We start from the raw sequence: 27,715 nt of genomic DNA on the forward strand, positions 1-27,715 counted from the left end.
CTAAATATAGATCCAGACAATAGATGCCCCGGCTGCAGATACAGGTACAAATTCCGAGCGTGTGTGTGATTGTGCATGTGTAAGCAGAATAACAATAAGATGTTGTGTCACCGCAACCTTTCATCGGAGGGCCCAGGAGAGCTCTTCTGTTGTTGACAAAGTAATATCCCCTTAGGGAAGTAAAATCATCCCCATTTTCCACACGGGAAAACTGAGGCACGGGGCAGTGACTTGCCGAAGATCACGCAGTGAGTCAGTGACAGAGACAGGAATCTGATTTCCTGCCTACTAGGGCCCTAATAACGCTAACTGCAGCAGATGGAGGGATAATGTGGGCAGAGTACACCAGACCTGGGGGGGCGGGGGGGGGTTGGCTGTAATGATAGGTGCTTGCAGTTCATTATTCAGCCACTAAAGGTGTCTGCATGCCATACCGAGTTCTAGGCAAGCTATGGTAAACAAAGGCAGTTGAAGCTGGAACACGAGTTGTGTAGAAGCCAAAATCTTTGGCCAGGGCTACACTTGGAAGGCTTTGCCGGCATGGCCATACCAGTACGCTAGGTTAGCAAACGCACTCCTAGTGTGGACGTAGCTTCTTGCCAGGATAGCTTATTCCAGGCCCCATGAAGCACACTTTTGCTGGTGGAGCTTGTGTCTGTACTAGGGGCTCCTGCTGGCCCAGCTCTGTCAGTCAGAGACGCACCCTGACCAACCGAGCTATGGCTGGCCAAAGTCTGTAGTGTAGACGTGCCTCAGTGTCTCTAGTTTTCTGCAATCCCCTCCTGCTTAGGAAGGGCTGCGGTTCCGTAGAGGCCCCAACGGGCTGGTGTGTGGCCATGGGGGCTCCCATGGACGGATAGGGTCTGGCTCCCCACCCAGCCCAACAGTTGTCTCTTGGGGAGGGAAGTGAGAATGACTTTCACCCTCTGTGGCTCGGCCCAGGCTGCCCTGGGATGCTCCCAGCCCCCTGGAGACCAGAAGGATATTGACAAACCGGAGGGAGTTCTGAGAAGGGCAAGAAATATGGTGGAGGGGCTGACCTGGGGGGAGGGCAAGGTATAGAACACCTGCACAGGTCCAGCTTGCCTGAGTGGGCCCTGTGGGGGAGGAGATGGGAATGGTCAGACAAGGGTCAGCGCCAAGGGGGAGTGGTGGTCTTCGGTGGTGGGGGCACATGGGATGCACTTGAAGGGGATGTGCAGGCAAAACACCCAGCCCAGGAGATCGGCTGGGCCGGGCTGCAGAACCCTCTCTCTGGGGCCACGCTCTGGGCTACTGAAAGCCAGCCGGCCGGCTGGGCGGCACCATCCTGCAGGAGCTGGGAACAGAGAGGCCCCTTCCAGCTCTGCTCCGTTTGCAAAGCACAGGGATTTGCTGCCCCCTCCACCCCTGTTCTGTGTGCAGCCCCCGCTCTCCCCCCGAAGCCACTCGCTCTCTGAGCCGCAGGGCTGGGGGCGAGGCCGGAATTTGGCAGCCGGTCACAGAAACAGTCGGCCCGAGCCAATAACAATAAGGATGCGATGAGAGTGACTCCTTCTTCTAAAAATAACCTCTTCCCCCACCCCACTCTAGTGTGCCCGGCTGGATTTGGGGGAGGCCTCAAGGTCACCATCCAGAGCAGAGAAAGCCCTCCATTTCGGGGAGGGAACTGGGGGGCATCCCCACGCTTCACCCGAAACATCCCACGCCCTTTCAGCTCCGAACGGGATCCTGACGCTAAACCTGCAGCGGGGTTTTTGAGCCACCCCTGGCTTAAAAGCGGCTCCGACCCAATCGACTTTTGAACGTCTTCCCTTGGCCGCTCACCTGACGAGACCCACAGCCAAGATTGCAAGTGAGCCCTGCATGCTCCTCGGCCCGTTTTGGGCATCGAGCAGGAAGCGGTTTGGTCCCCTGCTCAAAGCAAAGGCCCAGAACTGAGCTCCGTGGCTGGCAGGTAAGCGGGCGGGTGGAATATTGGGCTTAGAGGAATGCCTTTGTCGCTGGTAGCGTTTTACGGGGATCTGTGCGGAGGGAGGGGGCTTGTAAGTGGCATCTACCCCCAAGCTCTTCTGCTTGCTGTGCATTCAGAAGATGGTTTCTGGCTGGCTGGGCAAAGGCAGAAGGAAAATCTCTCCCCTAAGATTGGGTTTGGGGCAGGGTTTGCAGATTAGGCGACAGCAGATGGCCTGGGCTGGGCTGGAGTTTGAGGGTGGGTTGGATTGGAGGCATCTAATTGTCCCGACAATCAAGAAAAGTGCATCCGATTGTGGGTGGAAAATGCAGGTGCCATTTGGATGCTGCCCTGTTTGGCCTCTCTTGTAAGCGTTGCGTTTAAATCCATGATCCAGGGCTTTTCCCATGCCCGTGCAGCCCTGTCCCCTGAAATTATCCCCTGGTGCATTAGTTGGTTGGCACGGCATTAAAGTGGGGCAACAGGGCTTTACCTGCAGTGACGGGGCAACTGGCATGTCCTGAAGCTAGAGCAGGTGTGTTCTATCTGCCAGCACGAGCAGGCTTGGCACCCAGATGGGCATGAAACGTGCCAGCAGCAGGGCTGGGGGTGGATTCTACCCCGGGGGGAACAGGTACTTGTAGGAGCAGCTCTGAATTCTCCACACTCCACTCAATGTGCCAGATTTCCTGAATGGGTTTAAAATCTCTCCCCTCCCCCAATCCTGTAGTGAGTTTTCTCCCCATGCTTGGGCTGGGCCGACTGGCCGTCCTGGCACAGGGTTTACAGGGCATTTCTGTCTCTGCGTTGGCTCTGGTGGCTCTGGACGCTTGCCTTGCACTTTGCACCGACAAATGTCTCCGTAATCAGCTGCAAGCTCAGGAGGTGCCGTGCCAGCCAGGCTGGGGAGAGTTCGGGCCACATCCCCAGCTGGCGTCCGTCAGCCCAGCTCCAGGGCAGCCTGAGCCGATTCGCACCAGCTGAGGAGCTGCCCCGGTCTCGTCGTCACCACGGATCAGAAGCGGGATTCCGTCTTTGCCCGGCCCAATGAGCCCCCAGCTGCGCCCCGCCTGCCGTGGTGGGTAGAGCAGGTTGCTGAAGGACTCGAGATCTGATTCCCCTGGGCGTTTTCCTTTCGGGTTGCTTTGTTCTGAAGGCTGGGCCATGGAACGACAGGGGCTGCCCGCCCACCCTGCAGACTGGGTTGGTGGTGGAATGAGTGCGGGGGTCTCAGCCTGGTCAGCGCTGGAATGGCAGGGGAGGATGTGAGTTGGCACTGAGGAGCACCAGCAGAGCTGGCGGGTGGGAGATCCCAGGTGGCTGGGGGTCAGGATAGAGAGGCATCATCAGATCTGTGAGGGGGACCCCAGGACTAGGATAGCAGGGATCAGAGGGTGCAGGCTGGGCTCAAGAGACAGCAGCAGAGCTATGCTCTGTTCTGAATTACCAGCCTGACTCAACCCAAAGAGCCTACATTCAGCTTTTCTGTTCCCTCCTGATACATGCTCTCTGGAAGGGCCATCGTCCTCCTTTAAGAGGCCCAGAGCCCCTGCATAGCGGGTCGGGATCTGGGCCCAGGCAGCTGAGGGGCCCACGTCATGTATTTTTGCTTCTGGGGCTCCCTAGCCCTTTGGGAGTTGCTATGTGGAAGGACGTTCCCGTGCGGAGCGGGCAGGCTGCAGGGAGCTGACAGCCTAGCAACGGGGGCTGTTCCAGCCTGGCTGGGAGCAAGGGCCATGCCTGGCTAGCACGCCGCTAATTAGCCGGCCTTTCAAAAACTTTCATCAGAGCCGCAGCTGTGGCTCAGGAGACGTGATCAGCATGAGGCGGGCGCCACGGAAGGGCCTCTCTGAGGCACGGAGGCAACGGGTTTGCAGCTTTCCTTGTTTCAAGTGAGCCTCAGCCCTGTCCTGGGCCTGGCAGGCAGCTCTGCCGATGCCCCATAATCCCAACCCACAGCTCTCCTGCTATTCCAGCCCTAGGTCCCCCCCATCTCTGCCCCCTACCTCCTCATTTACATCCCTTATTCACCCTGCTCTCTGTTCTGCTGGTGCTGTTGGGAGACAGTGTGGTCTAGTGGGTAGGGCACTGGGCTAGGAATCAGGAGGCCCAGCTCTGCCACCAACCTGCTGTGTGACCTGGGGCAAGTCACGTCCCCTCTCTGTGCCTCAGTTTCCCCTCCCACCCTTTGTCTATTTAGGCTGTGAGCTCTTTGTGGCAGGGCCTGTCTCTCGCTGTGTGTCTGGCAGCACCTGGCACAAGGGGCCCTGATCTTGGTTGGAGCTTCTAGACGCTATTGTAATACAAGTAATTAACGCTGGTTGTCTGGTGCCATATTGGAATTGGCTACATTTACTTAAATTCCCTTTGTTCCCTTTTGACAAATCCAGACACTAGCTGTGCTTCGGGTGCTGTTACGCAAATAATAGAATGGACTCCAGCAAGAGCAGCTCTGCTGTTGGTCTAGACCGGGGGGGTAGGGGGGAAGTGTCAGAACTCCTGAGTTCTAGACCCAGCTGTTGGAGAAAGTTTGGTCCATTAGTTGGAGGGGAAGGAAAGGGATTTGGGATTCCTGGCCTCTATTTCCAGGCCTGACACTGACTCACTATGTGACCTTGGTCAATTCACTTCTCCTTTCCATGCCTCAGTTTCCTCAGCTGTGAATTAGGTGCAGGGCTCACCTACCCCACAGAAATGCTGAGGTTTAATTGATGTTTAGGGTGCCATGGAGGCTCTAACAACCCCCCAGCCTCTAGGGAGTGCTGGGCTTGAAACCGCTGCATGCTGCAGATGTTAGGAATTTTGCAGTGACTCCAGGGCTGGAACTCAGATCTTCCTCTCCACAGAACACCAGCCCCTCCCACCTGAGCTAAAGGAGAATCCCCATTTACTGTGTGCTGTGTAGGGTCTCTGACACACCACCGAGCAGTTCTGATTGCATCCTGTAGAGGGCAGTGGAACACGCTCCAACCAGTTCAGTGGCTTCTCTTAAAGGGATCCTCCCAGGGCTTTTTGTGAGGAGGTAGATTTTCCCCAACAAACCTGACCCCAGCCCTGCATCCAGTAAAACACAGCCCCAATCCTGCAACCCAAGACAGCCCTGCACCCCCCAATGCTGGCCCCCCAAAATGACCCTGCACCCCCAATCCTACAGTTAAACTTCCCCATGCCCGCTCTGGAATGTCACTGCTCAGTATCTCCTTGCCCTGCATGCCAGCCCTTCCTCTGTCCTGCCCAGGGCCTTGTCATTGCTACGAGGACCCTGTGTTCTCTATTGGCACAAAGAGACGCAGCTCAGCCAGCCGACGGAGCTCGGGAGCTTGGCAGCAGGAAGGAGCCTGTCATTACATCGGTTGTGAGCGGAGCTGGGTGCGCTGCAGAGCAGCTGGGCTAAGCACAGGGAAGTTCAAAGGGATTTGAGGTGGAATACCCTCTAAAGTGGGTTTTTAAAAGAAACGTTTCAGTCAATCCAGTGGGGTTTCAGCTCTGGGACCCGCAGCCCTGCGAGCTAGGATGACCAGATGTCCTGGTGTCCTGGTTTTATCGGGAGAGACCCAATATTCAGGCTTTGTCTTTTATAGGTGCCATTTATTCCCCACTCCCGTCCTGATTTTTCACATTTGCTATCTGGTCACCCTACTCTAAGCACAGAGCCCGCTGACCTCTGCAGAATGGCAGGGTTAGGCCCTGACTGGCATGGCCCGGACACAGGAACAGCCAGCACTCCTAGCTCTCACACGGCGCTGCTCATCCCTAGATCTCCAGGTGCCTTCCAAAGCAGCTCGGTGTCATCACTGCTGTTCTACAAATAGGGAAACTGAGGCAGAGAGTGAGCGAGAAAGTGACTTGCCCAAGGTCACCCAGCAGGCCAGTGGCAGAGCTGGGAATAGACCAAAGGAATCCTGGTTCCCAGTCCCTCCTGCTTTAACTATGACATACCTCTCCTCTCCCAGAGCTGGGACTAGAAGCAAGGAGTTCTGACTCCCAGCCTTCCTGCTTTAACCACTAGACCCCAGCACCTGTCCCACAGCAGCTGCTTTCGCAATATTTGGTGCTTAAAGCCCCAGCAGCTGGAATCATGTGGTTACATGAGAATCTCAGCTTCCGTTTAATAAAGAACAGCAAGTTTCTAACTCTCCCGGTGGAGAAAAGCCTGAAACCAGGTGACAAATTGAAAGAACCCAACACACATTGGTTTTGACCTTATAGTTTTAAAGCCAATCTCAGATTCATTCCTGGATTCATAGAGTTTCAGGCCAGCAGGGACCATTAGATCATCTCATCTGACCTCCTGTATGTAACAGGCCCAAGAGTTTCCCCCACTGCCCCCACAGTGAGCCCAATGACTTGTGTTTGGCTAAAGCATCTTCTGGAAAGGCTCCAGTCTGGATTTGAAGACAGCATGGGATGGAGAATGGACACTTCCCTGGGAGTTTGACCCAGCCGTTAATCACGCTCGCCATTAGAAATCTGGGCGTTATTTCTAATCGGAATTTGTCTGGCTTTAATGTGAAGCCATTAGATCTTGTTCGGCCTTTCTTGGCGAGTTAAACAGCTCTTAGTACCTGGGATTTTCTCCCTGATAAGGTACTTCTGCGCCGTCATCAAGTCGTCTCTTGAGCTTTTTGGATAAGCCAAACAGCTGGAGCTCTTGAAGTCAGGCGTTTTCTCCAGCCCTCGAATCCTTTTTGTGGCTCATGACACTGGGACCTGACCCCACCCCGGGCTGTGAATACTGGGGGGGCAGCCAGGTCTGGTGCTGCTGAGCTTGGGTGAGTTCTCTGGGACAGTGCCCGTTAATTTCAAACACTCTCCATGAGTGGGAGCCCAGACAGAGACAGGACACTTCCCGTTGCACGCCAGCTCAGCCCTGCAGCCCCACCCCTCACATCCATCCCACCTCCCCCTGTCAAGCAGGCCTATGAAATTCTACAGGGCAGCCATCCTGACCCTGAGTTCCCATGCTGCCTGCCTTTACCCCCTCCCGCCCATGTCCTTTCCCCACCCCCACTGCCCCGCCCCCTGGGAGCCTGCACTCCTTTCCTAGGCAAGAAATAGTCAAAGTAATAAATAAATCACCCGCACTGAACCTTTTGACCGCCCGAGTCTATTTTTAGCTGCAGCCTCTGCAGCAGCTGCCCTGTCGGACCCCAGAGCTCCCCGAGGGGCGAGGGCTATTTTCCACCCGACCAAGGGCTGGGAATATTTTAGATTTGCACATCAGCCAGCATTTGACAACAGCGCCTGCGGGATTGTTTAACCCTATCGGTGCTGGGTCCCTTCCCCCAGCCCAGAAACGCTCCGCTCCTCCAGAGCGCTGGACAAACAGCACAGGCCGCGGATCTCTTTGCTGCGCCGCTGTGACATGCAGCCACCTCTGGGGTGAAGCACAGCAGCTGTGCGAGTTCGTGGCGATGCAGCTTGGGCTATGCTGAGGGGCTCGCCGTGTCCGGTTAAAATCACCACAGGGGAGTTTAGGGGGGGAAGAATAAGACAAAAGCAGCTTGTTTATTAGCTCAGAGCTGGCTCACAGTATCCCCTGCTGATGCACCGGTGTCATGGTCTCCCATCCGTCCACCAGCCTAGCTGCCACCTTGCAAGCTGCCAAGTGCACAACCAGTGCGGGTACTGTGGTAGGCTGGCCTGCTTTTTTATTCCCTTTCTGGGCACAGACTTAGCCCATGAAAGATCGTCCCCACTGCCTCTCTCCCGGGGTATGGGGGGAGCAGGAGACGGGATATCTCTTGATTCTAGTCAGGCTTTTGACACAGTCCCACATGACAGTCCCATAAGCAAGGGAAGTGTGCTCTAGGTGAAATGACTGTAAGGTAGGTGCAGAACTGGTTGAAAGATCGTACTCAGATCGGCGTTATCAATGGTTTGCTGTCAAATTGGGAGGGCGTGTCTAGTGGGGTCCTGCAGGGGTCTGTCCTGGGTCTGGTACTAGTCAATATTTTCATCAATGGCTTGGATAATCAAATGGAGAGTATGCTACGAAATCTGCAGATGGCACCAAGCTGGGAGGGCTTGGAAGCACTTTGGAGGACAGGATTAGAATTCAAATGACCTGGACAATTTGGAGAATTAGTCTGAAATCAACAAGATGAAATTCAGTAAAGAGGAATGCAGAGTACCGCAATTCAGAAGGGAAAATTGAACGGAGGAAGACCTGGCTGGGTGGAAGCGCTGCTGAAAAGAGTCTTGGGTTGCAGGAGGTCACACTGAGCATGAATCGACAACGTGATGCAGTTGCAGAAAAGACTCCTCTCAGGAATGTCGTATGTAAAAGACACGGGAGGTCACTGTCCTGCTCTGCTCGGCACTGGGCGAGGCCTCAGCCGGGGTCCTGTGTCCACATCTGGGCGCCGCCCATTAGGACAGATGTGGACAAATTGGAGAGAGTTCGGAGGAGAGCAACAAAAGTGATCAAAGGGTTAGAAATCCTGACTGGTGAGGAAAGGTTAAAAAGGGTGGGGGGGGCAGGTTTAGTCTGGTGATCAGTTCTCCATGTAGGATAAGGAGCAATGGGCTTAATCTGCAGCAAGGGAGATTTAGGTTAGATATTAGGAAAAACAACTGCAAGGTTTGTTAAGCTCTGAAGGGAGGGTGTGGAATCCCGTCATTGGAAGGTTTTAAGAACAGGCTGGACGGGCCTCTGGCTAGGTTTCGTGGGTGGTAAGCCAGCTCCTTCTTCCTCCAATGCCACAATCCGGCTGGAGCTGGTGAGGCTGGCCAGTGGGTCCCCCTATTCCAGGTGAGACAGAGTGTTTCCTGCTTCTGGATTCTCTTCCCAGCAGGGGTGTGCCCTCTGGGATCCAGCTGTTACCCTAAACGCAGCCAAGGTAACAGCCTTGCCATGACCCTGCTGGGCTTGGCTTCAGGGGACCTGTGTTCGGTTCCCAGCTCTGCTACCGATCCTTTGTGTGACCTTGGTCAAGTCACTGAATCTCTCTGGGCCTCAGTTTCCCCATCGGTAAGACGTTGGGAACAGTTCTTCCTTTGCTTTATTCAGATTGCATCCCCTCTGGGGCAGGGACAGTGTTTCGCAGGCTATGCAGCACCGGATACAAGGAGGCCCTGATCTCAGATGAGGCCTCTAGATTTACTGTAATGCAAATAATAGTAGCAGGAACGAGCTGTGACCCTCAGGCACGGTGCCTCAGAGGTGTCGGAAGGTACCAGATGCGGCAGTGGGTGGCTAACCCCCCCACTTGTTATGTTTAACTGACTGGCGTGGGTGGGAGCAACAGGCCTGACTCAGAATGGAGCCTGGCCGAAGGGAAAGAGCGAACTGCCCTCACCGTGGGAAGGGGGAATGAGAGGCAGAGACGGGGTCCAGATCAGGAGCCCCCCTGAGTTCAGGCTTGTGAGGTCAGCCTGGGGATATGAACGCATGTGGCAGGGCGATGGAGCAGGACCCCGCTCGCTCCAGTTGCCTCTGCGTTGGAGGCAATTACGTGCCGTGCGATTGACCCGGCCTCCATCAGCAACGCCCCGTTTCCCGGCAGCCAGGCAGCCAGGCCAGCCGGCAGCTTCCCAGCCAAATCCGCCCGCAGCCAGGGGAGCCCCAGCTGGCGGGCAGTGGATGGAGCCGCCAGCGAGCGCTCCACCCCTCTTCGGCTGCCAGCCAATCAGAAGGCTGGAGCGTGCTCTTCTCTGGGGGGTTGTAATGGCAATATCTAGGGTCCCCAAGGGCTTAGCAGACCATGAGTCAGATTTTACTGCAGGCTACCCCATGTGCGGTTCCCACGGGCCACAGGAAGTGCAGCCACCTCTGGGGTGGGACACAGCCGCCGTCTGAGCAATCACCGAGGCATTCTGCGTCTCAGCCTGGGACCTTGGCCCAGCGTCCTTGAAGGTTTTTAGGGGCTTAACACCCCTTGAAATCCTAGAACTCAGTGGGAGTTGGGCACCTAAATATAATTGAGGAGCTGGGAGCTCACCAGAAGCCCCCCCTTGTTGTCTGGCTTGGCAGCGGTTGAAAAGCCTTTACTGAAATGAATGCCTGGCCCCGGCTGCCCCCTGCGTTTTAGCCCCCGTTGTTCGTGACACGGGGAAGGAACCGGATCCGCCCCCGGCAGCACGTGCAGACTTTGCCATGCAGCCCGTGTTTGGGGGCAGAGCGGCCCTGTGCGGGGCAGGCAGTCCTCACTCTGCGTTTGCCACTCCCCCTGCCTGGGCTGTCCCAACGCTGCTCTGGGCCTCCATCTCCAGGGGTGACGCCAGCGAGCGGGGTGGCCCCGGGGGTCCCCTGCACACACACACCCTCCTGCCCCTTCAGGAGCTGTCTCTGAATCCCAGCTCTGGAAAACCCAAGAGGAGGGTGCATCATTTACTCGTGCTCCCTGGCAAATAATAGACGCTGTCTGTGCGTGGGCGGCGCGGGGGAGGGGGGGCAGGAGGTTCCCTCTGCAGCGCGCTCCGGTTCAGCTGCTTTTCCCCAGCCTTCCCATGCAGCAATCGCCAAGCCCTTGTGAGAAACCTCTGCCTCCCTGTACAGGAAAAACCTCCCGACAGCTGGGCACACCCTGTCTCTTTCCTTGTCTTTCTTCTTCCTCTTTGTCTGCCTGTCTGTCTACTTCCCTAGATCATTGTGTGTCTATTTATTCCCAGCTCTATTTTCTTTTTCTTTCTTTCTTTCTTTCTGCTGAATCTCTGTGGAATAAGGAAGGGTGAAAAATCTGCCAGGGGAATTGAATCCGCGGAAATGTTTGCACATGAAAAAGGGTTTTGGACCCCAAAAGAACAATTCACTGGCCCCTCTCCTGCTCTGGCTGAGGCTGGTGTAAATCAGGGGTAACTGTACTCCAGCCAAGGGGCAATAGAGGCGAATCCAGTCTCAGGGATTATGGCCAGGGGAAGGTGCCTGGCCCTGAAGGCCGTGGGCATCCTCTTCCATTGGATCTCTGTGCATTGGGCCAGGGTCCCGTTCTCTTGGATTGGATCATCTATGATACCCTGCCAAATGCAGGCCATGCCCACAGGTGACTGATCCTTCTCCAGCTGATCTGGGAGCTGGGTGAGCCCCAGGGGTGTGTGTGACCACATGAAGTATTCTCTCTCTGCTAGTCAGACAGGCACTAACGAGGATTCCTTCCCCAGCATGCTCCTATTTAAAGCCTATGACCTTTCAGTGCCCACCCTGGGGTTGGAAACCAGCACGTGCTCTGGAAATCTCCATCCTCCCCAGCCTCTTCCTGAGCCTGGCCAGGGTGCATCACTGCAACTGACAGTCAGCAAGGGCTTATGTAGGGGAGCAAAGGTCCCCTCTCCAGCACGTGGGGCTGCCAGATGGGTCTCACCAGATGAAGAGATGGGGGGAGAGGGAAGGAGAAATGGGAGCCTTTGTCCATCTCCTGTCACAGCCCCCTCCTGCCCAGATCCTCTTATCTTCTCTACCACACTAGATGTGTGGGGTGAAAAGCATCTCTGGGATGCCGGCCTCATTGGGACCCAAGAGGTCCCTCCCCATCCACTACTTCCTTGGGGAGGTTAGGGACAGAATCATAATAGAATATCATGGTTGGAAGGGACCTCAGGAGGTCATCTAGTCCAACCCCCTGCTCAAAGCAGGACCAACCCCAACTAAATCATCCCAGCCAGGGCTTTGTCAAGCCTGACCTTAAAAACCTCTAAGGATGGAGATTCCACCACCTCCCTAGGTAACCCATTCCAGTGCTTCATGAACCTCTTAGTGAAAAAGTTTTTCCTAATATCCAACCTAAACCTCCCCCACTGAAACTTGAAACCATTACTCCTCGTTCTGTCATCAGCTACCACTGAGAACAGTCTAGATCCATCCTCTTTAGAACCCCCTTTCAGGTAGCTGAAAGCAACTATCAAATCCCCCCTCATTCTTCTCTTCTGCAGACTAAACAATCCCAGTTCTCTCAGCCTCTTCTCATAAGTCATGTGTTCCAGTCCCCTAATCATTTTTGTTGCCCTCCGCTGGACGTTTTCCAATTTTTCCACATTCTTCTTGTAGTGTGGGGCCCAAAACTGGACACAGTACTCCAGATGAGGCCTCACCAATATCGAATAGAGGGGAACGATCACGTCCCTCGATCTGCTGGCAATGCCCCATCTTATACATCACAAAATGCCATTAGCCTTCTTGGCAACAAGGGCACACTGTTGACTCATATCCAGCTTCTCGTCCACTGTAACCCCCAGGTTCTTTTCTGCAGAACTGCTGCCGAGCCATTCGGTCCCTAGTCTGTAGCGGTGCCTGGGATTCTTCCGTCCCAAGTGCAGGACTCTGCACTTGTCCTTGTTGAACCTCATCAGATTTCTTTTGGCCCAATCCTCGAATTTGTCTAGGTCCCTCTGTATCCTAATCCCTACTCTCCAGCGTACCTACCTCTCCTCCCAGTTTAGTGTCATCTGCAAACTTGCTGAGGGTGCAGTCCTCAGTCTGACCTACTGGGGTAGGTCAGAACATTCCCCAATGATTTGATGTGTTTGTGCAGAGCCTAGCCCCATGGGGGAGGGGGGCAGCTTGTCTGTCACCAAATAGATGATTTAAAATAATTATTAATAATAATGTTACTGGGGACTGGGCAACACCTTCTGCTGGGTCACTGCTGGCCACGTCAGTTCCCCTCTGTTTGGCTCTGGTTTCTAATAGGAGATAACACATAACTCTTGATGCTGGTGGGGGGGCAATTTAAAGGGGGGAGCATGTGACCACCCCATGCATCCCCTCTGGGAGGGGGTAGACCAAGGGAAGTGGCAGTGTCACGGAGTCCCTGGGCGATGCTCTGGAACTGCTCCCCATGAAGCCAGTCAGGACTCTGGGGAAGTCTCCTCTCTGGGAGCAGCCTGTCTTCAGGACACACAGCTCACACAGCTTCCACCTTCCTGGGTCTGACCTCGGAGCATTCAGCATCCTCTGCCCCTCCGTGCGCTTCCCCCCAGCGAGTCCGCTCAGGCGGGGCTCCTGGGGAAGCCAGAGGGTCCTGCCCCCCAACTCCGCAGTCAGACGTGACTCTCGGCCAGCCAGTAAAACAGAAGGTTTATTAGACGACAGGAACATGATCTAAAACAGAGCTTGCAGGTGCAGAGAACGGGACCCCTCAGCTGGGTCCATTTTGGGGGGCAGTGAGCCAGACAACCCCGTCTGCACTTCACTCCATGTCCCAGCCAGCCCCAAACTGAAACTCCCTCCAGCCCCTCCTCCTCTGGGCTTTGTTCCTTTCCCAGGCCAGGAGGTCACCGGATTCCTTTGTTCTCCAACCCTTCAGCTCTCACCTTGCAGGGGGGGAAGGGCCCAGGCCATCAGTTGCCAGGAAACAGGGTGTTGGCCATTCTCTGTGTCCAGACTCCTGCACACACATGCCCTCTAGGGCTCTGCAATGATCATACACCCTTACTCCACCCCCTAGATACTTAAGAAAAGGAGTACTTGTGGCACCTTAGAGACTAACCAATTTATTTGAGCATGAGCTTTCGTGAGCTACAGCTCACTTCATCAGATGTTTACCGTGGAAACTGCAGCAGACTTTATATACACACAGAACTCATGAAACAATACCTCCTCCCACCCCACTGTCCTGCTGGTAATAGCTTATCTAAAGTGATCAACAGGTGGGCCATTTCCAGCACAAATCCAGGTTGGATTTGTGCTGGAAATGGCCCACCTGTTGATCACTTTAGATAAGCTATTACCAGCAGGACAGTGGGGTGGGAGGAGGTATTGTTTCATGAGTTCTGTGTGTATATAAAGTCTGCTGCAGTTTCCACGGTAAACATCTGATGAAGTGAGCTGTAGCTCACGAAAGCTCATGCTCAAATAAATTGGTTAGTCTCTAAGGTGCCACAAGTACTCCTTTTCTTTTTGCGAATACAGACTAACACGGCTGTTCCTCTGAAACCTGTCTAGATACTTAAGAACTGCCTAGGGGAAACTGAGGCACCCCCACACTATTCAGAGGAAACAATAAGAACAGTCCCACTTCGTCACATCTCTCCCCCCTTCAAGATCGAACTGAGCGGGGTCACTTTAGCCGGTGACCTGGGGAAGTTCGAAGCCACCAACGTTCCCATGGATGCCCCAGCATCTCTCCCATTCCTTGGTAGGAGTTACACCAGGCCCTTCCAGTTTCACGCCCTCCCTTAGGTCAGGGGTGGTCGATAGCACTCGCAGGCCGCATGTGGGAAGGTTTATGCAGCCCATGCCCTTTGGCCACCCCAAGAATGTCTCCCCATTGACCATCACCTTCTGCTCCCACTGGAGGTCCGAGGGGCCTGGCCCCAGGAAACTCCACACAGACATATAGGTCGGGGTCAGGAGTGGGAGCCTGTCCACATCCCCAACCATCAGGCTGACGGAGTCTATGGCCTTGGGACCCAGCAAGGGAGCTAGACACCAGGGCTTTTCCGCAGGGTCCCCTTGGTTCAAATCGCCAGCCTGCTCAAAGGCAGTGAGGTGGCATCCACACCCCGCCCTCCTTAACCAGGGGCAGCAATTTAGTCTCGAGGTTCCCTGCGGAACTGGCCCCCCGGGGTCTATCCCCACTCACCCGGGGAGGTCCCCTAGGCCTCTCCGCTCCCCCACCGCCAGTTCATCCTGCTGCTGCTTCTGCATCTCTTTCTCGGGCTCTCGCTGTCTCTCACAGTCCTCTTGCTCCCTCGGACTCAGCTCCAATCCCGTCCATCTCCGATCCCCCAATGGGGAACCCGATCGTGAAGACCCCCGTCTGGTCGGGGACAGGAGTCTTGGCGATGCCTGGCTCCCGCTCCAGCTGCTCCCAGATCCTGCTATAGCCCCAGTTGGGGTCAGGAATCTGTCCCTGAGAGTGGCCATCCTCCTCCAGCTGCACAATTAACTCTGCTTTGGTGAACTTTCCAATGCTCAACCCTCTCTTTTTGCACAGGGTTACAATGTCCTTCTTAAGGAGACGGGGACAGGCCATCACTCCGCTTCTCCCAAGTTGTTGTGGACTCACAGGCCCGTGTGTTCTCAGCTCCCCACGGTTTCCAGGGAGAACCCCTAGTGTGCCAGCCCTTCTCGAGGTCACCACCTCTTTGCCAGGGTCGAGCTGCAGACTCCTCCGCCCCTTGGACTGCTCGCTGCAATCCCCAGGGGAACCCTGTTACTGCACAGTCCTTCTCGCTGGTCACACACTCGCAGGGGTTAACCGCCCCCCGAAACCGCTCCTCTCTGAGCCTTCAGCAGGCCTGGTCCTCGGCAATCCCCCTTCGTGTTACTGCTCCCCAGTCACTTACTGCAGGAAGCGCCATCCACGGGGTGCAGTACATCCCACCGCTGCCACCAGTGGTCACGGAGTCCCTGGGCGATGCTCTGGAACGGCTCCCCATGAAGCCAGTCAGGACTCTGGGGCAGTCGCCTTTCTGTGAGCAGCCTGTCTTCAGGACACACAGCTCACACAGCTTCCACCTTCCTGGGTCTGACCTCGGAGCATTCAGCCTCCTCTGCCCCTCCGTGCGCTTCCCCCCAGTGAGTCCGCTCAGGCGGGGCTCCTGGGGAAGCCAGAGGGTCCTGCACCCCAACTTCGCAGTCAGACGTGACTCTCAGCCAGCCAGTAAAACAGAAGGTTTATTAGACGACAGGAACATGGTCTAAAACAGAGCTTGCAGGTGCAGAGAACGGGACCCCTCAGCTGGGTCCATTTTGGGGGGCAGTGAGCCAGACAACCCCGTCTGCCCTTCACTCCATGTCCCAGCCAGCCCCAAACTGAAAACCCCCTCCAGCCCCTCCTCCTCTGGGCTTTGTTCCTTTCCCGGGCCAGGTGGTCACCCGATTCCTTTGTTCTCCAACCCTTTAGCTCTCACCTTGCAGGGGGGGAAGGGCCCAGGCCATCAGTTGCCAGGAAACAGGGTGTTGGCCATTCTCTGTGTCCAGACTCCTGCACACACATGCCCTCTAGGGCTCTGCAATGATCATACACCCTTACTCCACCCCCTAGATACTTAAGAACTGCCTAGGGGAAACTGAGGCACCCCCACACTATTCAGAGGAAACATTAAGAACAGTCCCACTTCGTCACAGGCAGATTCTCCATCTCTTGATCAGGGATGTCATTTCACACCAGTGTGGGTGCCAAGGATGGGGAGACACAAAGTTGTGTCATCACATAGCCCATGGTATGGGGTTGTATTATATTTTACCAAGTCTGGCTGCGGTGTATGCCAAAAGTGGAAAACATAATGGAGCACACAGACCTACGGAAAGTCTGGGGCGGCAGAGAGGGGGAAGGCAACCAAGCCTTGAGCGGGGCAACTGCCTCCTTTGCCCCATAGCAAATGATGTCCCTGCTATTGATGTCCTCAGCTCCAGCCTGGGTGGCCTCTCTGGAAGATGCTTTAGTCAGACCCATGTCGTTGGGCTCCCTCCAGGGATGACAAGTCTCTGGTCTGGGCTGCACCAGAGGCCGGAGCAGGTGATCTAATGGTCCCTTCCACCCTTAACATCTATGGACGGGGGTGTGAGCAGGTGCCCGGGAAGAAGCAATTAATTGTCTGAGCGAGGTGAGCACTGGGGTTCTGTGAGACTGGGCGGATGTGATTTCTAGGTGCTGTATATTTATATATAAAATCATTGTTCGTGCTCTCGCACCATGCTCCCTGCTGAGCCTGGCTGTTGGCTGTCATTAACCCTGACTTCATGGTGCTGACGTATTTTGCTATTAACAAAGAGAGAGAGGTTTTGTCCTTGGTCATTTAAGAAAATAGCATCCTTCCAACGGGGAGGCTGGGAACCCCTCTGGCCTTTGGCACATTTTTTTCAATTTTCTTCCAGTGCCCAAAGCCTTATTTAAGAAAGAGCTGCTGGGAACTAAACTCAGGGCAGGTGCGAAAAGCGTTGTCTTACCCTCTGTTGCAAGAAGCAAAGTAACTGCAGAGGGCTGGTCTCTTGTCAGCCTTTGCAAGCTAAGCAGGGTTGAGGCTGGCCAAGACATGGAAGGGAGGTTGTTCCTTATGAGTCAATCCTTCAGCCGTGTCGTGGCAGGTGCCACCACATATGATGGTGCTTGTTCAAGATCCCACATCCCCTCTGTGCAAAGTGCTTCTGATCCCAAACCACTGCACAGCTGCACCCCAGAGGAGGCCGCATTTCCGGTTCAGAGGAAGGGATTTTTTTCAGTAGAGGGTTTGTGACACTGAGCTGGGCTCTCTGCATGGAAGAATGTTCTATCTCAATGTCTATTAAGATGATGTATTAGCCAGGCAGCCTCTGTATTAGATAATGCAGCTAAGAGGATAGAATGTCCCTGCCTGGTACAAGATTGGTGTTGTTCAACATGGTCATGAAGGGTCTGGAAAAGGGGTGAACAGGGAGGTGGCAAAGTTTGCAGATGGTACAAAATTATGTTGGAGAGTTAAATCTCGAGCTGGCTGTGAAGAGTTACAAAGGGATCTCACTAAACTGGGTGACTGGGCAACAAAACGGCAGATGAAATTCAGTGTCAATAGGTGCAAAGTAATGCACATGGGAAAACGTTATCCCAACCGTACACAAACAACGAGAGGTCTAAATGAGCTGTTATCACTCAAAAAAAGATCCTGGAGCCATCGTGGAGAGTTCTCTGAAGACATCTGCTCACTCTGCAGCAGCCGTCCAAAAAGCGACCAGAACGGAAGGCGCCATTAGGGAAGGAATAGAGAAAAGAGAAAATATAAGGCCACTATCGAAATCCGTGGTACACCCACACCTTGAATACTGCCTGCCATTCTGGTCACCCCATCTCCAAAAGGGTATATTAGACTTGGAAAAGGTACAGAGAAGGGCAACAAAAATGATTAAGGGTATGGAACAGCTTCCGTATAAACTGAGATTTAAAATGCTGGCACTACTGAGCTTAAAAAAGAGATAACTAAGGGGGGCTATGACACAGGACTATAAAGTCATGACTGGCTTGGAGAAAGTGAATAAGGACATGTTATTTACCCCTTCACAAGAGCCGGGGGTCACCCAATGAAATCAATAGGCAACAGGTTTAAAATAAACACAAAGAAGCACTTCTTCACACAACACACAGTCAACCTGTGGAACTCATTGCCAGGGGATGTTGTGAAGACCAAAAATATAATGGTTCAAAAAAGAATTAGCTAAATTCATGGAGGATGAGTCCACCAATGGCTATTATCCAAGCTGGTCAGGGATTGTCCAGGTGTCCCTAAACTTCTGTTTGCCAGAAGCTGGGAGTGGACAACACAGGATGGATCACTTGATAAGTGCCTGTTCTGTTCATTCCCTCTGAAGCATCTGTCCCTGGCCACTGGGCTACATGGACCATTCGTATCTGCATTGTTACTGCCAAGGGATTTTCATGCTCTAGGGGCTGCAGCTCTCATCCTTATGGCTCCAGGTAGATCTTTTGCACCCTGGGTAACACCGCTGGTACAAGGAGGGGCCTCTGTATCCCATGCGCTAAAGCAGGACAGAACCTTGTGGCTGCTTGAACTGGGGTTTGGAGAAGGCAGCTTACTACAGTGGATATAGCTGTGCTGGAGAAGGGGTTCCCAGAGCAGGACTATCTTGGTTGTGGGGGAGGGCGCTACACAGGACGGGTAGGGCTGGGTTATGGGGGGCTGGGAAAGTGTTCATCATGGGCTGAGCTAGGTTGCAGGGGCTGGGGCTAGAGGCAGGTTTTGGAGGGGGATTCTCATGGCAAGGAGAGCTGGGTTGAGGAGTGAGTGGAGAGGTTACCTAGGGTAGACCTGGCTGGGTGGTTGGTGAGTGGGAGGATGTGCATGCTGGATGGAGCGGGGTTGCTGGTTTTCGGAGGGGTCATCATGGCAGGGATGTGAGTGGGGCTGGATCACAGTAGTAATTCTTTTTGTCCAGACTCTGGAGCGTTCGAGCCCCGTAAACCCAGAGGTGCCAGGCCGGACATTTTCATCAACTGTCATTATATGGCCGGGCAATACGTTTTCCCTGGTGGAGATATTTGTATTGATGTCCTGACAGGCTGAAAGATTTAATAAAGCCCATTTATGATGACAGCAATATAACCTACTCGTGAAACGTCGGCTAAGTGATGGTTAATAAAATATTTACTTGGATCCATCTCAGAGGACCACTCGGAGATGCGGCACTGCGCTCTCCCTGACCTAATTTGGGAGCCCACAGGAAGCGCTGACCCCAAAAGCTGCTCCAGCCTTGATGCGTCTGAAACGCCTCTTGCTCCTGTGTCTCCACCGCTGTGGTCGGAGGATCCGTTGCTGTGGTGAGGGTGGCCACTGGCAATGTACGAAATGGGAGAGAAGCTGGTTTGGGGTGTTTCCAGCAGCTGGAGGAGCAGCTTCCTGAGGATTGCAAGCTAGAGAGAAATGAAATCGCAGGTAACATGAAAAGCTGGGAGTGGTGTCTGGTTATTAGAGCAGGGAACTGGGAGTCAGAACTCCTGGGTTCTATTCCCATTGCTGTTGGGGAATATTGCCTAGTGGTTAGTGTTTGGTGGGACTGGGAGTCAGGACACCTGGGTTCTTTGACTCACACGTGACCTTGAACAAATTGCTCCTGGGCCTTTGCTTGCCCCAGCCAGAAGATGACACCATGTTTGTTGGGGGGTGGGTGGGTGGGTTATGAGGATCTGTGGAGGTTGGCAAAGCGCTCAGGAAAGAGCCCAGAGAAGAGCTGGGTATAAAGTCCGCCGGCAGGATGTCTCGGGGAGGTGCTGAAGTCGTAGCCTCAGCTGAGCTGCACTAGAACCAAGTAATTCTGGGGATCGTGGCTCTTCCTTGGGTTTCTTCTGCGCTCCCCTGGGGAGCAGTCAGGTGGGCGAGTAGCAGCGCAGGGACAAACCTGCCCGTTAATAGAGCTGCCAGCTTCCTGCTGCCTTCGCCTTCTGTCCCCGTGCCCGATGGGCCGGGAGAATGACACAGGCAGGGACGTGGAAGGGGGAAGGGAGGGATAAGCCGATTCTCATTTACCCCTTACCTGCCCAGTTCCAACAGCTGGAAAGTAATGAGGCCAAGACTAATGTAAGTTCTCCAGCCCAGACTGGGGGCCTTGTGGACAGTGTGAAACCTGCAACCTCTGTCATCCTCAGAAACCAGATAATAATTAAAACATGGTGCCAGCGATTGGATTAGAAACCAACGCGGGCACTTAAGAGCCAAACCTGGAGGGAGCATTAAGGCCCCACACTATCCCTGGCTTTCACCATTAGACATGCTGCCGCTCCCAGCTGGGAATGGAACACAGGAGTCCTGGCTCCCAACCCCCACCAGCTGCTCTAAGCATTAGGTAACACTCCCCTCTGATCTACATGTAGAATGGAGGAGTCCTGACTCCCAGTGCTATCCTGCTCCTTCCACTAGAGCCCACTAGGGTCCCAGCACCCTATGGGCCACTCATAGGAACGCCCTGGGAAATGGGGCCAGCTCCCCACCAGTGCTGCCCTGGCTCCTGACATCCAGGGCAGCCCACATGCCCATTCTCACGAGAAGGGTTAACAGGCTTTGGATTCTCCAGCCTTGCTCCCCTTTCCCCCATCCCTTTGGGTTATGGGTGAGCCAGGTCTGGGTTTCCTCTCCCCTCCCCCCGCCCCCGTCCTGAGCCACTGCCTGTCTCAGGCCCAGGTGGCTCCCCAAGGAGTCCAGTCCATTGTGTGTTGAGGCATCAGGGCTCTGCGCTTTGGAGGCTATGCTGCGTTAGCTCCCCTCCCCAGCCCCACACAGGAGCCTTAAGAAAGCGCAGCCCTGGGAGCTAAAGCCCTGATCTTGGCTGGGGGCGGTGGGACCTACCAGGCTCCCCCCCCTCCCCGTGTATCCCCTCTCTGCCCTGCCCTCCAGGACTCGCTCACTGAGCAATTGGTGCTGGAGAGGGGAGACAGCTCCTCTCACCAGCCCTGGGTTGTCCCTCTCTGTCACTGATGGCTGGTTCTCTCCAGCTCCTCCTCCTGAGGCATGTCCAGGCCATAGTGAAGATGGGGCAGCTCGGTGGGATGCAGAGTGGAGGCGGAGGGGTGTGATGTCTTGTGGATCGTCCCTGCTAATGAATAGAACGCAGGAAGTCCTGGCCAGTGATGCTGGACAGTGGGAAGACAAGGCCTGAGTGAATTGGGAAGCATAACAGGTGGATGCCCCAAAGCGAGCGGCAGGAGTGATGGGGACAGGCAGATTCAAAGCGGGAGCCACTGCGCTTAGTGAGAGCAGTGTCCCTGTCACCCTCCCTCCTCCCCATCTCTGTGGTGCACCCCCCCCACACCCACACCCCCGCTGTGCCGTGTGATTCACCTAGGGCTTGTCTTCACTGCGGAGTGAGCTCAGGTTCCAGCTCCAGCTCGAATCCCGTCCACACACAAACCAAACCCTTCACTCCAGCACGGTGGTGCTTTTACCAGCAGTTGGCCGGCCGGGCATGGGTCCAAGCTACAGCTCAAGTGAGCACAATGCATCAGCGGCTGACACAGCCTCTCTGTGCAACCCCAGTGTTATTTCAGCAGGAGGCTGCTCTCACTTGGGCTGGGCTAACACCTGAGTGGAGTTAACCCTGCAGTGAGAACAGACCAGATGGCAAACTCTTTGTGGGGAGGGGGGGCAGGGGACTGCCTTTCATTGCCTGTGTGTACAGCACCGACCACTGGGGAGGGTCTGGGGGTGTGGCAGCTAATTGGAGCCTCTAGGCCCTGCTGCAATCCATCCAGCAATCGTGTGCATTTGCAAGGCAAACGGGCCCCACACTTCTTAAAGGTCCTGCTTTCAATTAACGTGAATCCAAACCTTCTCAGAGATTGAGGCCTGTTTCCCCGCTGCCCTTGCACATCACGCAATTGTTTGCACCAGTGCAAAGGGAGCATGACCACTCTGATCTGGGAGCAGTTTGCACCTTCTTAGCCTGGGTATCAATGGGTGGCCAAGGCTTGGAGCGATGAGGGATCAGGCCTCCCCTCTCTGGCTGGGTGAGTCCTGCTCTAAGGACGTGTCCTTCCTAGTCAGTCTGCCAGTGTCATTTTTCCTCCCCATCAAAATATTAAAAAGAAATTGGAGACCATTTTTGTGCAATAAATTTGGCACAATGGAGAGAAAATGATCTGGCTCTGGAGCCTTGCCAGCATCCCCATATATAATACTCAATGGCTGGGTGCTTGCCCTCCACAGGTAGTAAAATATCCTCTTCTGTTCTGACGGTGCTGCTCTCACCTGGAACAGAATAGCAGGCTGCTTGTTCATGGCATTGCCTCTGCCCCAGAGAACAGTGCCCCCCAGCCCCCGCCCCCAGCCCAGATGCTTTCGCTTTACGAGGAAGGGAAACACGCTATCATTCGAGAAGGCAGCTGCACCCCTTGGTCTGGGCCAAATGATCAGACACAGCAGGTGTGCCCTAGGAAAGCCACACGTCAGGCAGGGTATTCTCCCACTCCCCTGGCACGTCCCAGCTGAATAGAATCCAGGTTCCTGGCTCCTCATGCTGGGCCTTCACAACTCCATCCTTCCTCAAGATGGCCAGGGCCATGCAAAATATTCCTAGCACCCCTTTATGCCTCATGCCCCCAAGTATTCCTAGCACCCCCTTTCAGTCATCCTAGGTGTATCTGGTTTGGGGGTTTTGTTACAAATTTGCATTGTGTTTGTTTGTACGCTTGGGGGAAGTTTTCAAACTTGAGGCTAAATTGTCCAGAATTTGCAGTATTTTATTAAAAAAAGTGATTCCAGGGGAAACTAACTGGTCTTATCTTTATTTTATTTACTAAGGCCTTTGATGGTGCAACATACATAGATCCAGACCAAAACCAATGGTCCTGATCCTCTTGCTTACACCAGTTTTATACTGGTATAACCTTATATGCTGCAGTGGAATCATTCCTGATTTCCACTAATGTGAGCGAGGAAAGAATGGTTGAAATAAGAACTCGGTTTTTAACAAGGAGGGGAATTAAGCATTGGAACGACTTACCTAGGGATGGGTGGATTCTCCACAGAATCGCAGAAATGTAGAGTTGGAAGGGACCCTGACAGATCATCAAGTCCAGCCCTCTGTACCGAGGCAGGACCAAGTACACCTAGACCAGCCTTAGCAGGTTTTTGTCCAACCTGTTCTTAAAAACCTCCAGTGATGTTCCAGAGCTTAACTACCCTGAGAGTTAGAAAGGTTGTCCTAATATCTAAGTTAAATCTTCCTTGCTGCAGATTTATCCCGATCTTCTGTGGACAGGGAGAACAATTGCTCGCTGTCCTCTTTATAACAGCCCTTAATAGAGCTGAAGAGTCTTATCAGACCCCTCCCCTTCTCTTCTCAGGAATGCACATACCCAGCTTTTAAATGGTTTCCTCCGAGCTCAGGGTTTCTAACCCTTCGATCATTTTAGTAGCTCTCCTCTGGACTCTCTCCAGTTTGTCCCCATCTTTCTGAAGGTGTGATGCCCAGAACCAAACGCAGTGCTCCAGCTGAGGCCTCACCAGGGCTGAGTAGAGCAGGACAATTACCTCCAGTGTCTTACATATGCCACGCCTGCCGATACACCCCACAATGATCACTGCATCACATTGCTGACTCTCATTCACTTTGTGATCCAGACCCTTTTCAGTTGTATTGTCACCTCGCCAGTTATTCCCCATTTTGTAGTTGTACATTTGATTTTTCCTACTTGTGTGTAGTACTTTACATTTGTCTGTATTGATTTTCATCTTGATGATTTCAGACCAATTCTCCACATTGTCAAGGTCATTTGAATTCTAATCCTGTCCTCCAAAGTGCTTGCCAACCCCTCCTAGCTTGGTGTCATCTGCAAATGTTATAAGCATACTCTCCACTCAATGATCCAAGTTATTAATGAAAATATTGAATAGATCTGGACCCAGGACTGATCCCTGTGGTACCCCACTCGGTGAACCATTGATAATTACTCTCTCAGTACATTCTTTCAACCACTTGTGGACCCATCTTCTGTTTTCATCTAGACCATATTTCCCTAGTTTGTTTATGAGACAGTCATGTGGGACTGTGTCAAAAGCCTGACTAGAATCAAGAGATATCACGTCTCCTACTCCCCCCGCCGTCCACTAGGCCAGTAATCCATCAAAGAAGGAAATTGGTTTGGTTTGGCATGATTTTTTCCTTAGAACCCCATTATCTTCTAGGTGCTTACAAACTGATTGCTTTCTAATTTATCCCAGTATCTTTCCAGGTATCAAAGTTAAGATGACTGGTCTATAATTCTCGGGTTCCTCTTTGTTCCCTATTTTAAAGATAAGTGCAATGTTTGTCCTTCTCCAGTCCCCTGGGACCTCATCTGTCCTCCAAGGGGTCGCAAAGATAATTGCTAATGGTTTCGAGATTGCTTCAGCTAGTTCCTTAAGTATCCTACGGTGAAATTCATCCGGACCTGCTGACTTGAATACGTCTCATTTATCTATATTCTTTAACCCATTTCCACTTGTGGTCTTTCCTCCTTGTTAATATTACTTGTGTTGAGTATCTGGTCACCATTAACCTTTTCAGTGAAATCTGAAGCACCATACGCATTAAACCTCTCAGCCTTCTGGATCTCATCCATAATTAGCTCTCCTTGCCCCGTAAGTAGAGGACTTCCACCACTTATACCCTTTTAAATGAAGATTGAATCTTTCGAAAAGACATGCTCCAACTCAGCCACATGGTGCAGGAATGACAGGCTGAAATTTTGTGCCCTGTGTTAGGCAGGAAGTCAGATTAGCTGATCATAATGGGCCATCTGGCCTTTAAATTTGAGTCATTAATTATTGCAAGAGAAAAACAGAATCTTAAACTCCCGTCTTGTCACGTAAAAAGTTTTTCAGTTTCTCTTTCAAGGTGCTACTAATTATTCCAGAGAACACTTGAGCCACAAAGTCCCACCGAACATGAGCCTTACAGGATGTGTCTAACCCTATGATGCTGCATTCAGTGGCTCTGCACACAGATTCTGTACCAGTAGAACCATGGCAGGTTGGGAGTGATTTTTACTGATGATTTATACCAGTCTGATCCCTAATGTGGACGCAGTTACATTGGTATAAAGGTGCCTTCGGTCAGTAACCCTTATGCCCCTTGCCATGTGGGAATAGCTATCCTAGTACAAGTCAGTATAACTGCATCCACACTAGGGCAGGTTGCACCGCTTTAAGTATACAGGGAAAGTTAAAGTGATTCAACTTTCTAGTGTAGACAAGGCCCCAAAGTTGCACCAGTTTACCTACACTGGTATCAAGTCATATCTTTAGTGTGACATTGTGGGTAGCTCTGGGCTGGCTGTTTGCGTGAGTCTGTTGTAGCTCTTCCACACTGATGACTTCTGTTTTGCTCTCCCCCCAGGTGTTTAGGGAACCCAATGTCCCCAGGAGACAGACAGAGCAAGAGCCCTCGCTAGAACCGCCGCACCCCATCCCCACGCAGACACGCCCCGGGGGTGCTAAAAGCAAGGGGCTGATTCCAGCCGGGCCCCCTTGGCACGGAGCAGGTAAGGCGCAGGAGGCCAAGGCCAGGCTGCGGTGTGCAGAGGTTGGGGCTCCTTAAGATCCATTGGTCTCCTCTGGGGTGCGTTTCGGTTTCGGTTTCAATGGAGGGGCTCCCTTTTCCTGAGCAGAGGGCAAGGCGGGCCCTGAGGCCCCTGCCTGCTTCATCTGCCCAAGGAGCTGGGGGGAGGGGGGGAGCACTGAGATGATGGGTGGGGTGAAGGGGCCAGGAAGGGCTCCCCCAGGCTGCTCTCTGGGACTGGGCTGGTTCCATCTGGGCTGCCCTGTCCTTGCAGCTGCAGGGTTGTGGGGGGGGGCAGCTCAGACACACGCACACCCCCCCACACCCCTCCCCACACACACACCCCTCCCCACACACACACCCCCCCACACACACCCCCACACCGACACCCCCCTCCCCACACCCCCCCCACACCCCTCCCCACACACACCACCCCCACCCCCACACACACCCCCCCACACACACCCCTCCCCACACCCCCCCCACACACACACCGACACCCCCCTCCCCACACCCCCCCCACACCCCTCCCCACACACACCACCCCCCCCCACACACACCCCCACACACACACCCCTCCCCACACCCCCCCCCACACCCCTCCCCACACACCCACACACCCCTCCCCACACCCCCCCACTCCCCCCCCCACACACACCCACACCCCCCTCCCCACACCCCTCCCCACACACACCACCCCCCCCACCCCCCCCCACCCCCCTCTCCCCAGGCCATGGGCAGGGAACATTTCCCTCCGCCAATGTGGGCGTGGCTCTGAGCCTCAGCAGGGGAGGAGGGAGCAGGGTGGGGGTGCGTCCTGCGGCTCGTTCTGGCCGAGCCCACCAATCAGGCGCGCCGCCCGGGCTCCCCCAGCGCCCCGGGGAGCCGCGGCGGCGCGAGCGGGGCGGGCCGGCCATGCCGCGGCGCTGGCAGGGAGCTGTCCTTCAGCACCACCCGCGCCAGCCCCCGCGGCGGCCGGGATCTGCCCGGCGCTGGAGCCCCGGCGAGCGCTCGCCCGCCGCCCTGCGCCACCAGCCCGCCGCGGGGCGCCCGCCGCCGGCAGCGCTTCCCCGCCGCAGCCCCGCAGCCCAGCCCCTGCCCCCGCGAGCCCACGACCCGGGGGGGCGCCCCCGCCCCCGCCGCCGCGCCGCGAAGCCGCCCCCCGCCCCGGGCGGCTGCCGCCTCCCGCGGGGTGCGCAGCCCGGCTGCGGAGCGGAGGAGCGGGCTCGCGTGCGGCAGCCCCCCGCCCAGCCGCGGCGCGCCCCCCGCCCGCCTGTGCCGCCGCTGCGCCTGCCGCCCGGGGAGAGCCAGCCGCCGCGCCGGCTGGAGCCCGCACCGCAGCGCTGCCGCTGTCCGCAGCGAGCCCGGGGCGAGGCGGGGCGGCGAGCTCCGAGCCCGCGGCCGCGCCAGCGGCTCGCAAACTTCCCCGGCGCCGGCGGCTCCTGCGCGTCGCGGCGCTGCGGGTCCCAGGGCCCCCCAGAGCAGCAGGTAGGGGCGTGTGTGTGTGTGTGTGTTCCAGAGACTGTGTGTCTGTGTGTTTTCTAGTGTGTGTGTGTTTGTGTTTGTGTGTTCGAGTCACTCTGTGTGTGTGTTTTCTAGTGTGTCTGTGTGTGATGTGTGTGTGTGTTCCAGAGACTGTGTGTCTGTGTGTTTTCTAGTGTGTGTGTGTTTGTGTTTGTGTGTTCGAGTCACTCTGTGTGTGTGTTTTCTAGTGTGTGTGTGTTTGTGTTTGTGTGTTCGAGTCACTCTGTGTGTGTGTTTTCTAGTGTGTCTGTGTGTGATGTGTGTGTGTGTTCTAGCGACTCTGTGTGTGTGTGTGTTTTCTAGTGTGTGTGTGTTTGTTTTTGCTAGTGTGTGTGTGTTTGTTTGTGTGTTCGAGTCACTCTCTGTGTGTGTTTTCGTGTGTGTGTGTGTGTGTGATGTGTGTGTGTGTTCTAGCGACTCTGTGTGAGTGTTTTCTCTGGGGACTGTGCACTTTCCCCCCGTGCTCCTCTTAGCTCCTCCTCGCCCAGTGTCATTGTGCAGTGCAGTTTGGTCCCCCTGGTGTGTGAGTGTGTGTGTGTGTGTGTGTTTGGTTTGTAAAGCTCACACAATGCACCACTGGACGGGGGGAGGGAGGATTTGCGAGCAGCCCTGCTCTCCGAGTCCAGCTAATTGCAGCTGGCAGAGGAGAGATTAGTGAAGTGGGGAGAGAGAAAACCCGATGGACCCAGTCAAGGGGGGGGGAGCATTTTAATGATGCTTGGCTGCTAGCAGATCTTTGTCTGAAGAGCCTGGGACTTACCAAGGAAAATGTAGGTACCGGGGTTGTGTTAAATACCTGATTCCTTTCTGTGTGGTTAGGAAGGGGGGATAGATATATACCTTCATAGGAAACC

The 27,715-nt window shown here is 54.5% G+C and overlaps 1 protein-coding gene across 1 annotated transcript in view; it reads left to right on the forward strand.

Annotated features, from left to right (window-relative positions):
• The first annotated feature begins 1,511 nt into the window (after nt 1–1,511).
• Nucleotides 1,512–27,715, forward strand: part of KCNN1 (potassium calcium-activated channel subfamily N member 1) — a 76,060-nt gene continuing 49,856 nt past the window's right edge. The window contains exons 1-2 of the mRNA XM_073324115.2: nt 1,512–1,936; nt 25,176–25,320. The gene's annotated coding sequence lies outside the window, so the exon portion shown is untranslated. The remainder of the gene's footprint in view (nt 1,937–25,175; nt 25,321–27,715) is intronic.

This window comes from Lepidochelys kempii, chromosome 25 (genome assembly GCF_965140285.1).
Source record: "Lepidochelys kempii isolate rLepKem1 chromosome 25, rLepKem1.hap1, whole genome shotgun sequence".
In the NCBI taxonomy this organism is placed as follows: domain Eukaryota; kingdom Metazoa; phylum Chordata; order Testudines; family Cheloniidae; genus Lepidochelys; species Lepidochelys kempii.